Source organism: Arachis duranensis, chromosome 5 (genome assembly GCF_000817695.3).
Source record: "Arachis duranensis cultivar V14167 chromosome 5, aradu.V14167.gnm2.J7QH, whole genome shotgun sequence".
NCBI lineage: Eukaryota > Viridiplantae > Streptophyta > Magnoliopsida > Fabales > Fabaceae > Arachis > Arachis duranensis.
The window spans coordinates 41219185-41230440 of NC_029776.3; positions in this window are offsets into that span (position 1 = coordinate 41219185).

Sequence of the window (11256 nt, forward strand, 5' to 3'; positions counted from 1 at the left end):
GAAACCTGCAATTCTACTGCATTAGAGAAACTAATTGAGGCTTAAGCTCAAAGTTGTTTGCTCTAATGGTAGGAATTGAGATGCTTCTTCCATAGAAGTTGGGAGTTGGTGCAGTATAGTCACCAAGCATCTTCCTTGCATCCCTAGCATTGTTGTTGAGTTTCGCTGCCATGTCTGCTTCTTTTTCAAGATTTTCTGTAAGGTCCTCTCCGGAGTGTTGTGCTTTATCTTCTCTTAGCTTCCTCTTCAAAGTCCTTTCAAGTTCAGGATCAGCTTCAACAAGAATGTCCTTATCCTTGTTCCTAGTCATATGAAAAAAAGAGAACAAAGGGAGTAGTGGAATCCTCTATGTCACAGTATAGAGATTCCTTTATGTGAGTATAAGAATAGAAGAATAGAAGAATGAGAAAAGAGAGGAGATGAAGAATTCAAACACACACACAGAGAGAGGGGGGTTCGAATTATGAGTAGAAGAGAAGTGCTAGCAATTAAATAGAAAGAGATGAGAGAGGGAGTATTCGAATTTTAAAAGAGGGAAAAGAAAAATATTTTTGTTTTTATTTAATTAATTAAGTTGGTTTCAAAAATTTGAAAAAGAAATACAATGGAATTCAAAACTAAAACAATTAGTTAATTAAAAAGATTTTTGAAAATGTGGTTAGTGATTTTCGAAAATTGGAGGTGGAAAAGTGGTTAGGTGGTTTTGAAAAAGATAAGAAATAGTAATTAGTTGAAAAAGATTTGAAAATAATTTTGAAAAGATAAGAAGTTAGAAAAAGATTTTGAAATTAAAATTTTAAAAAGATATGATTGAAAAAGAAATTAAAAAGATTTGATTTTTAAAATTAAAGTTGATGACTTGACTAACAAGAAACTAAAAGATATGATTCTAGAATTCAAAGATTGAACCTTTCTTAACAAGAAAGTAACAAACTTGAAATTTTTGAATCAAAATATTAATTGTTAGCAAGGATTTTCAAAAATATGAAATAAAATTAAGAAAAAGATTTTTGAAAAATTAGTTTTAAAATTTTCGAAAACATAGAAAAAATTGAAAGATGAACGGTTAAAATATGTTTGATGCAAAAAGTTATGAATTAAAGCATGAAAAATTGAGAAAAATTTGAATTGGAAACAAAATTATCTCCCTTGTTTTATCCTGGCGTTAAACGCCCAGAATGCTATCCTTTCTGGGGTTTAACTCCCACTTGACTGTCTCTTTGAGCGTTTAATGCCCAGCCAAATACCATGGCTGGCGTTAAATGCCAGGAATCCTTCTTTACTGGGTGTTTTTCTGAACGCCCAGAATGCTGTCATTTCTAGTGTTAAAGGCCCAAAATGCTGCCCATTCTGGCGTTTAACGCCCAGAATGATACCTTTACTGGCGTTTTAACGCCAGTGAGCTCTTTTTCTCTGTGATTCCTTTGCTTTATGTTCTGATCCTTCATTTCTCTGTATTATTTACTAAAAAGGTATATAATTATTTTTTTACTTTTGAATTTTTTATAAGGAGAGAGAAAAATAACAAAATCAAACAAAACATAAAATTTTAAGATCAAAACAAATAATGCATGCAAGAATACTTTGAATGTCAAGATGAACACCAAGAACACTTTGAAGATCATGACGAACATCAAGAACATATTTTTGAAAATTTTTAAGAAAAGAAAGACATGCAAGACACTAAACTTCAAAATTTGACACTAGACTCAAACAAGAAACACAAAAATTTTTTTGGTTTTTATGATTTTATTAATTTTTTTTTGTATTTTTCGAAAATAAAAATAAAAAGCTTAAACATAAAATAAAATTACCCAATATAAGCAACAAGATGAACCGTCAGTTGTCCAAACTCAAACAATCCCCGGAAACGGCGCCAAAAACTTGGTGCACGAAATTGCAATCACCCTTTTGCAACTCCGCACAACTTACCAGCAAGTGCACTCGGTCGTCCAAGTAATAAAACCTTATGCGAGTAAGGGTCGATCCCACAGAGATTGTCGGCTTGAAGCAAGCTATGGTCATCCTGTAAATCTTAGTCAGACAGATTCAATTGGTTATGAGGTTTTGATAATTAAAAGATAAATAAAATATAAAATAAATAAAATAAAGATACTTATGTAATTCATTGGTGGAAGTATCAGATACGCGTTTGGAGATGCTTTGTTGCTTTTGAACCTCTGCTTTCCTATTGTCTTCATCCAATCATGCATGCTCGCTTCCATGGCAAGCTGTATGTTGGTGGATCACCGTTGTCAATGGCTACCATCCGTCCTCTCAGTGAAAATGGTCCAGGTACGGTTTCCGCACGGCTAATCATCTGTCGGTTCTCACTTGCATCGGAATAGGATCTCTCTATCCTTTTGCACACTGTCACTGCGCCCAACATTTGTGAGTTTGAAGCTCGTCACAGTCATCCCATCCCAGATCCTACTCGAAATACCACAGACAAGGTTTATACTTTCCGGATCTCAAGAATGCTTGGTTCTAGCCTATACCACGAAGGTTCTAATCTAACGGATTCAAATGCTCTGTTGTCAGGAGAGGCGAGTCAAATCCGTGTATCAGAGACCTAAGAGATTATACTCTGGCTGTCGTCCAATGACTATGTTAAACATCATGTAGACCGCTTGTGGTTGTCAGGCACGTGGATCTTAGCTAAGCGAGTAACGAAGATAGTGGGTGATTGTTGGTGCACGAAATTGTGATCTCTAACAATGGCATTCAACTTGATATGTGCATCTATAATCTCAGCACTTTCTTCACAACTTCGCATCACTAACTAGCAAGTGTACTAGGTCGTCCAAGTAATAAACCTTACGTGAGTAAGGTTCAATCCTACAGAGATTGTTAGTATGAAGCAAGCTATGGTCATCTTGTAGATCTCAGTCAGGCGGATTCAAATGGTTATAATGGTTTTCGAATAGAAAAATAAATAAAGCATAAAATAAAGATAGAGGTACTTATATAATTCATTGGTGGGAATTTCAGATAAGTACATGAAGATGCTGTGTTCCTTTTGAATCTCTGCTTTCCTACTGCTTCATCCAATCATTCTTATTCCTTTCCATAGCAAGCTGTTTGTAGGGTGTCACCTTTGTCAATGGCTACTTCCCATCCTCTCAGTGAAAATGGACCTCTACGGTTTCCCGCATGGCTAATCAGCTGTTGGTTCTCGATCATGTCGGAATAGGATCCATTGATCCTTTTGCGTCTGTCACTACGCCCAACACTCGCGAGTTTGAAGTTCGTCACAGTCATTCAATCCCTGAATCCTACTCAGAATACCACAGACAAGGTTTAGACTTTCCGAATTCTCAAGAATGCTGCCAATGGGTTCTAGCTTATACCACGAAGACTCTGATCTCATGGAATGGAAGGCTCGGTTGTCAGGCGAGGGCAACCATGTGTCGTGCATCAGGAATCCAACAGATACACAATCTAGCTCTTACTTGTAGAACGGAGGTGATTGTCAGGCACGCATTCATAAGGACGGATGATGATGAGTGTCACGGATCATCACATCCATCAGGTTGAAGTACGAGTGATATCTTAGAATAAAAATAAGCTTGAATTGAATAAAAGAATAATAGTAATTGCATTAATTCTCGAGGTACAGCAGAGCTCCACATCTTAATCTATGGTGTGTAGAAACTCCACCATTGAAAATACATAAGTGATAAAGGTGTTCATTGGTTCCGGCCCCAGAGAGGGAACCGGGATAACCAAGACGTCTAATACAATAGTAAAAAGTTCTACATATACTAAACTAGTTACTAAGGTTTACAGAAATAAGTCTAAGTGCAGAAATCCACTTCTGGGGCCCACTTTGGTGTGTGTTTGGGCTGAGACTGAGCTTTACACGTGCAGAGGCTTCTCTTGGGGTTAAACGCCAAGTTGTAACGTGTTTTTGGCGTTTAACTCTGGTTTGTGACGTGTTTCTGGCGTTTTACTCAAAAATGCAGCATAGAACTGGCGTTGAACTCCAGTTTCTGTCGTCTAAACTTGAATAAAGTATAGACTATTATATATTGCTGGAAAGCCCTGGATGTCTACTTTTCAACGCAATTAAGAGCGCACCATTTAGAGTTCTGCGGCTCTAGAAAATCCATTTCGAGTTCAAAGAGGTCAGAATCCAACAGCATCAGCAGTCCTTTGCCAGCCTTCTATCAGATTTTTGCTCAGGTCCCTCAATTTCAGCCAGAAAATACCTGAAATCACAGAAAAACACACAAACTCATAGTAAAGTCCAGAAATGTGAATTTTGCATAAAAACTAATAAAAACATCCCTAAAAGTAACTAGATCCTACTAAAAACTACCTAAAAATAATGCCAAAAAGCATATAAATTATTCGCTCATCAATTGTCACGGGTCACCCCTTCTTTCTGACTTAACTAAATTAAGAACGAGAGTATATCTTAGAGAAGAAGTAGGCATGAATTGAAAGAGAAACAATAGTACTTGCATTAATTCATGAAGAACAGCAGAGCTTCGCACCTTAGTCTATGAGGTGTAGAAACTCCACCGTTGGAAAATACATAAGAGAAAAAGGTCTAGGCATGGCCGAATGGCCAGCCTCCCCAAATATGAAAAATGGCATAAGATCCCCAATACAATAGTAAAAAGTGCTATTTATACTAAACTAGTTACTAAGGATTATAGAAAATAAGTAACTAAGTGCAGATAATGCAGAAATCCACTTCTGGGGCCCACTTGGTGTGTGCTTGGGCTGAGCATTGAGTTTTAGACGTGCATAGGCCTTTTCTGGAGTTAAACGCTAGCTTGGATGCCAGTTTGGGCGTTAAACTCCAGTTCTGGTGCCAGTTCCTGCGTTTTACGCTAGAAAAGAGTCTCTGGTGGTTGTTTGAACGCCAGTTTGGGCCATTAAATCTCGAGCAAAGTATAACCTATTATATATTGCTGGAAAGCTCAAGATGTCTACTTTCCAACGCAATTGAGATCGCACCAATTGGGATTTTGTAGCTCCAGAAAATCCATTTCGAGTGCAGAACGGTCAGAATCCAACAACATCTGCAGTCCTTTCTCAGCCTCTGAATTAGACTTTTGCTCAGGTCCCTCAATTTCAGCCCGAAAATATTTGAAATTACAGAAAAATACACAAACTCATAGTAAAGTCCAGAAATATGATTTTCGCATAAAAACTAATAAAAATAGTAAAAAGTAACTAAAACATACTAAAAACTATGTAAAAACAATGCCAAAAAGCGTATAAATTATCCGCTCATAATCTTCACCAATACTTACCTCCGTGAGGAGCTAACCGTCAAGCTAGTGACATTAAAGAAGTGCTTGTTGGGAGGCAACCTAACCTTAACTAATTATTTTTATTTTCTTTTCTTTTGTTTTTCTTTAATTTATTTATTTAGGTTCATGATCATATGTAGCAGTCAGAACAGAGACAAAAATGTAAAGCAATGAAAACAGAACATTCTCGATGGAATGTTGCTGGCATTGAACGCCAGCCAGGGAGTACTGGCTGGGTGTTCAACGCCCCCAATGGGCAGCATAGCTGGCGTGGAACGCCAGCCAGGGAGCAGATCCTGGGCGTTCAAATGCCAGTGTAGAGGGCAGGGAATCTGAATTTCCTAGCCTCTCAAAAGTAGTGGGTCCCACAGCATCTTTACCTACCCCACTTCTTCCTTTTTTTTCACACTTCCCTATACACTTTTTCCTATAAACCCTAAGCCCAATCACATCCATATCACTTTTCCAAAACCATCATAACTCCCACCAACCCCCACCCACTTCAAAATCAAATTTTCCTCCCAATTACCCACCCATGGCCAAACCCAACCCTACCCCCGCCAATAAATACCCCTCCTTCTAACCCTTCATAGACACACACTTCATACACTCATAAGCCCCATTCGGCCAAGCCCTCTCCCTCCCTCCATCTCCTTCTATTTTCTTCTTCCGTACTCCATTCTTCTCTTCTCTTTATTTTTTCTCGAGGACGAGTGATGAGCGGATAATTTATACGCGTTTTGGCAATCTTTTTATATAGTTTTTAGTATGATTTAGTTAGTTTTTAGTATATTTTTATTAGTTTTTAAGTAAAATTCACATTTCTAGACTTTACTATGAGTTTGTGTATTTTTCTGTGATTTCAGGTATTTTCTGGCTGAAATTGAGGGACTTGAGCAAAAATCTATTTTAGAGGCTGACAAAGGATTGCAGATGCTGTTGGATTCTGACCTCCCTGCACTCGAAGTGGATTTTCTGGAGTTACAGAACTCCAAATGGCGTGCTATTAATTGCGTTGGAAAGTAGACATCTAGGGCTTTCCAGCAATATATAATAGTCCATACTTTGCTCGAGTTTTAATGACGTAAAATGGCGTCAAAATGCCAGCTCTCTGCCCTTTTCTAGCGTCAAAACGCCAGAACTGGCATAAAAGTTGGAGTTAAACGCCCAAACTAGCACCAAAGCTGGTGTTTAACTCCAAGGAAGACCTCTACACGTGAAAGCTTCAATGCTCAGCCCAAACACACACCAAGTAGGGCTCAGAAGTGGATTTCTGCATTAATTACTTATTTCTGTAAACCTTAGTAACTATTTTAGTATAAATATAACTTTTTACTATTGTACTAGGGGTATTTTTCCCTATTTTTGAATTCATATGCGATTTGGGGAGGCTAGCCATTCGGCCATGCCTAGACCTTGTTCTTATGTATTTTCAACAGTGGAGTTTCTACACACCATAGATCAAGGTGTGGAGCTCTGCTGTTCCTCGAGTATTAATGCAATTACTACTATTTTCTATTCAATTCATGCTTATTCCTATTCTAAGATATTCGCTTTCACTTCAACATAATGAATGTGATGATCCGTGACACTCATCACTATTCTCAACCTATGAACGCGTGCCTGATAACCACTTCCGTTCTACCTTAGATTGAACGTATATCTCTTAGCCTCCATTCCGAAAGATCAGAATCTTCGTGGTATAAGCTAGAATTATTGGCGGCCATTCCTGAGATCCGGAAAGTCTAAACCTTGTCTGTGGTATTTCGAGTAGGATCTGGGAAGGGATGACTGTGACGAGCTTCAAACTCGCGAGTGTTGGGCGTAGTGACAAATGCAAAAGGATCACTGGATTCTATTCCAACATGATTGAGAACTGACAGATGATTATCCGTGCGGTGAAAGTGCATTTGGACCATTTTCACTGAGAGAACGGAAAGTAGCCATTGACAATGGTGATGCCCAACATACAGCTTGCCATGGAAAGGAGTATGAAGGATTGGATGAATGCAGTAGGAAAGCAGAGATTCAAGAGGGATGAAGCATCTCCATACGCTTATCTGAAATTCCCACCAATGATTTACATAAGTATCTCTATCTTTATTTTCTGTTTATTTATCTTTTAATTATGAAAACTCCATAGCCCATTTGAATCCTCCTGACTGAGATTTACAAGGTGACCATAGCTTGCTTCAAGCCGACAATCTCCGTGGGATCGACCCTTACTCACGTAAGGTTTATTACTTGGACAACCCAGTACACTTGCTAGTTAGTTGTGCAAAGTTGTGAAAAAGAGTGAGATTACAATTGTGCGTACCAAGTTGTTGGCGCCATTGTGTATCACAATTTCGTGCACCATGTTTTTGGCGCCGTTGCCGGGGATTGTTCGAGTTTGGACAACTAACGGTTCATCTTGTTGTTCAGATTAGGTAATTTTTGTTTTCTTTTCAAAAAAGTTTTCAAAAATATTTCAAAATTTTTTTCTTTTTTTCATTATTTTCAAAATAATTTTCAAAAAATCCAAAAAAATTAATAAAACCATCAAAACTCAAAAACATTTCATGGTTCTTGTGTGAATATAGGGCCGAATTTTAATTTTAGTGTCAACTGCATGATTTTAATTGTCTTGCAATTTTTGAAACACATGCATTGTGTTCTTGATGATCTTCAAGTCGTTTTTGATGAATTGCCTTGTTTGATCTTCATGATTTATTGATTTGCACTGCATGATGTTCTACATATGCATTCTTGCATTCATATGACCCAAACATGAGAAAGTTCTAAGTTTGGTGTCCTCCATGTTCTCTTTCATTAAGAAAACTGGGTTCTTGATGTTCATTTTGATCTTCGAGATTGTTTTTGGTGTTCATCTTGACGTTCATAATGTTCTTGCATATATCTTGTGTTTTGATCCAAGAATTATATGTTTCGACTCATTTTGTTGTTTTTCAAAATTGAAAACATATCTTCTTGAATAAAGGATTTAGCAAAATGAAGATCCAAGAACATAAAGAAGAGGAATTACAGAGAAAAAGCTGGGCGTTCAAAACGCCCAGTAAAGAAGGAAAACTAGCGTTTAAACCCTGGCTGGGCGTTTGAACGCCCAAACCATGCAACAATTGGGCGTTAAACACCCAAAACATGCAGCTCCTGGGCGTTTAACGCCAGGATGACACAAGGAGAGGAATCTTGTTTTCAAATCAAATCTTTTTCAAATCTTCAAAATTTTTCAAAATCAAATCCTTCTCAAATTAAATATTTTCAATCATATCTTTTTCAAAATCATATCTTTTCAATCATATCTTTTTCAAAAAATCAAATCTTGTTTATTTTTATTTCAAAATTTTCAAAAATCTTGATTCAAAAGTTTCAAGTTTGTTACTTTCTTGTTAAGAAAGGTTCAAAATTTGAAATTTAGAATCACATCTTTTAGTTTCTTGTCAATCAAGTTATTAATTTTAAAAATCAAATCTTTTTAATTTTATCCTTTCAATCATATCTTTTTAAATCATATCTTTTTCTAAATCACATCTTTTTTTTTAATTTTAATTTCAAAAATCTTTTTTTCTAACTTCTTATCCTTTCAAATTTATTTCTTATCTTTTTCAAAATCACCTAACCATTTTTTTTACTTCAATTTTCGAAAACCACAACCAATTTTTCAAAATTAATTTAAATTTTCTTTTTTTTAGTTATTAAATTTTTCGAAAATTTCCCCCCTCTCTCATCTTTTTCTACTTAAACACTAACATTCCTCCTCTATTGTCAATTCGAACTCCATCTCTCTTTGTGTGTTCGAAATTTTTCCTACCCCCTTCTTCTATTCTTATTTTCCTCTGACACCTCAAGGGATCTCTATACTGTGACATAGAGGATTCCATATTTTCTTTGTTTTATTCTCTTTCATATGAGCAGGAACAAAGATAAAGGCATACTTGTGAAGCTGATCCTAAACCTGAAAGGACTCTGAAGAGGAAGCTAAGAGCAGCTAAAGCACAAAACTTTGAAGAGGACCTCACTGAAATTTTTGAAAAGGAAATAGCAAAAGAAACAATTATGGCCAAACCAAACAACAATGCAAGGAAGATGCTTGGTGATTTTACTACACCAACTTCCAACTTCTATGGAAGAAGCATCTCAATCCCTGCCATAGGAGCAAACAATTTTGAGCTAAAGCCTCAATTAGTTTCTCTATTGCAACAGAACTGCAAGTTTCATGGACTTCCATCAGAAGACCCTTATCAGTTTTTAACTGAGTTCTTGCAGATCTGTGATACTGTTAAGACCAATGGAGTTGATCCTGATGTCTACAAGGTTATGCTTTTCCCTTTTACTGTAAGAGACAGAGCTAGAACATGGTTGGACTCACAACCCAGAGATAGCCTGGACTCTTGGAATAAGCTGGTCATGGCTTTCTTAGCCAAGTTCTTTCCTCTTCAAAAGCTGAGCAAGCTTAGAGTGGATGTTCAGACCTTCAGATAAAAATATGGTGAGTCCCTCTATGAAGCTTGGGAAAGATACAAGCAACTAACCAAAAAGTGTCCTTCTGACATGCTTTCAGAATGGACCACATTAGATATATTCTATGATGGTCTGCCTGAATTTTCCAAGATGCCATACTGGCTCAGAACAAAATATTGACCCAACAAGTCAATATGATCTCTCAGAGTCTGAATGGATTGCAAAATGCATCCAACAGTATTAAAGAAGCATCTTCTGAAGAAGAAGCTAATGATCCTGAGAACTCTGCAATGGCAGAGGTGAATTACATGGGTGAAGCCTTTGGCAATACTTATAATCCTTTATGGAAAAATCATCCAAATTTTTCATGGAAGGATCAACAGAAGCAAGGCTTCAATAATAACAATGGTGGAAGAATCAGGTTTAGCAATAGCAAACCTTTCCCATCATCATCTTAGCAACAGACAGAGTATTCTGAGCAGAATCCATCTAGCTTAGCAAACATAGTCTCTGATCTATCTAAGGCCACTGTTAGTTTCATGACTGAAACAAGATCCTCCATTAAAAATTTGGAGGCACAAGTGGGCCAGCGAGTAAAAGGGATATTAAAACTCCTCCTAGCACTCTCCCAAGCAATACAAAAGAGAATCCCAAAGGAGAGTGCAAGGCCATTGATATAATCAACATGCCAAAACCTTAGAGGAGGAGGAGGACGTGAATCCCAATGAGGAAGACCTCAGGGGACGTCCAATGGTCAGTACGGAATACCCTAATGAGGAACCAAAAGAATCTGAGGCTCATACAGAGACCATAGAGATTCTCTTGGACCTCCTTTTACCATTCATGAGCTCTGATGACTATTCATCTTCTGAAGAAGATGAAGACATTGTTGAAGGGCAAGTTACCCAATATTTAGGAGTAATCAAGAAGCTGAATGCCAAGCTGTTTGGTAACAAAACTTAGGAGGAAGAGCCTCCTTTGCTCACCAATGAACTGCATACATTGGTTCAGTAAAATTTAGCTCAAAAGAAATAGGATCCTGGTAAATTCTTAATACCCTATACCATAGGCACCATGACCTTTGAAAAAGCTCTGTGTGACCTGGGGTTAGCGATAAACATGATTCCACTCTCTGTAAGGGAGAGACCGGGAATCTATGAGGTACAAGCCGCCAAATTCTCGTTGGAGATGGCAGATAAATCTATGAAAAAGGCTTATGGACTAGTAGAGGACTGATAAACCACTATTTTATGGTTTATCTTATGCTCAATTGAGTGGATTTTATCAACTCTTTACCCACTTATTCATAATATTTGCATAGTTTTATATTTCCTTCCTGATTTTGTACTATGATTGAAAACGTGCTTCTTTGATCTTGTATTTTCTTATTATTAATCCTCTCTTATTACCATTAGATGCCTTGATATGTGTGTTAAGTGATCTCAGAGATTACAGGGCAGGAATGGCTCAGAGGATGGAAAGGAAGCATGCAAAAGTGGAAGGAATACAAGAAGTTGGAGAAATTGCT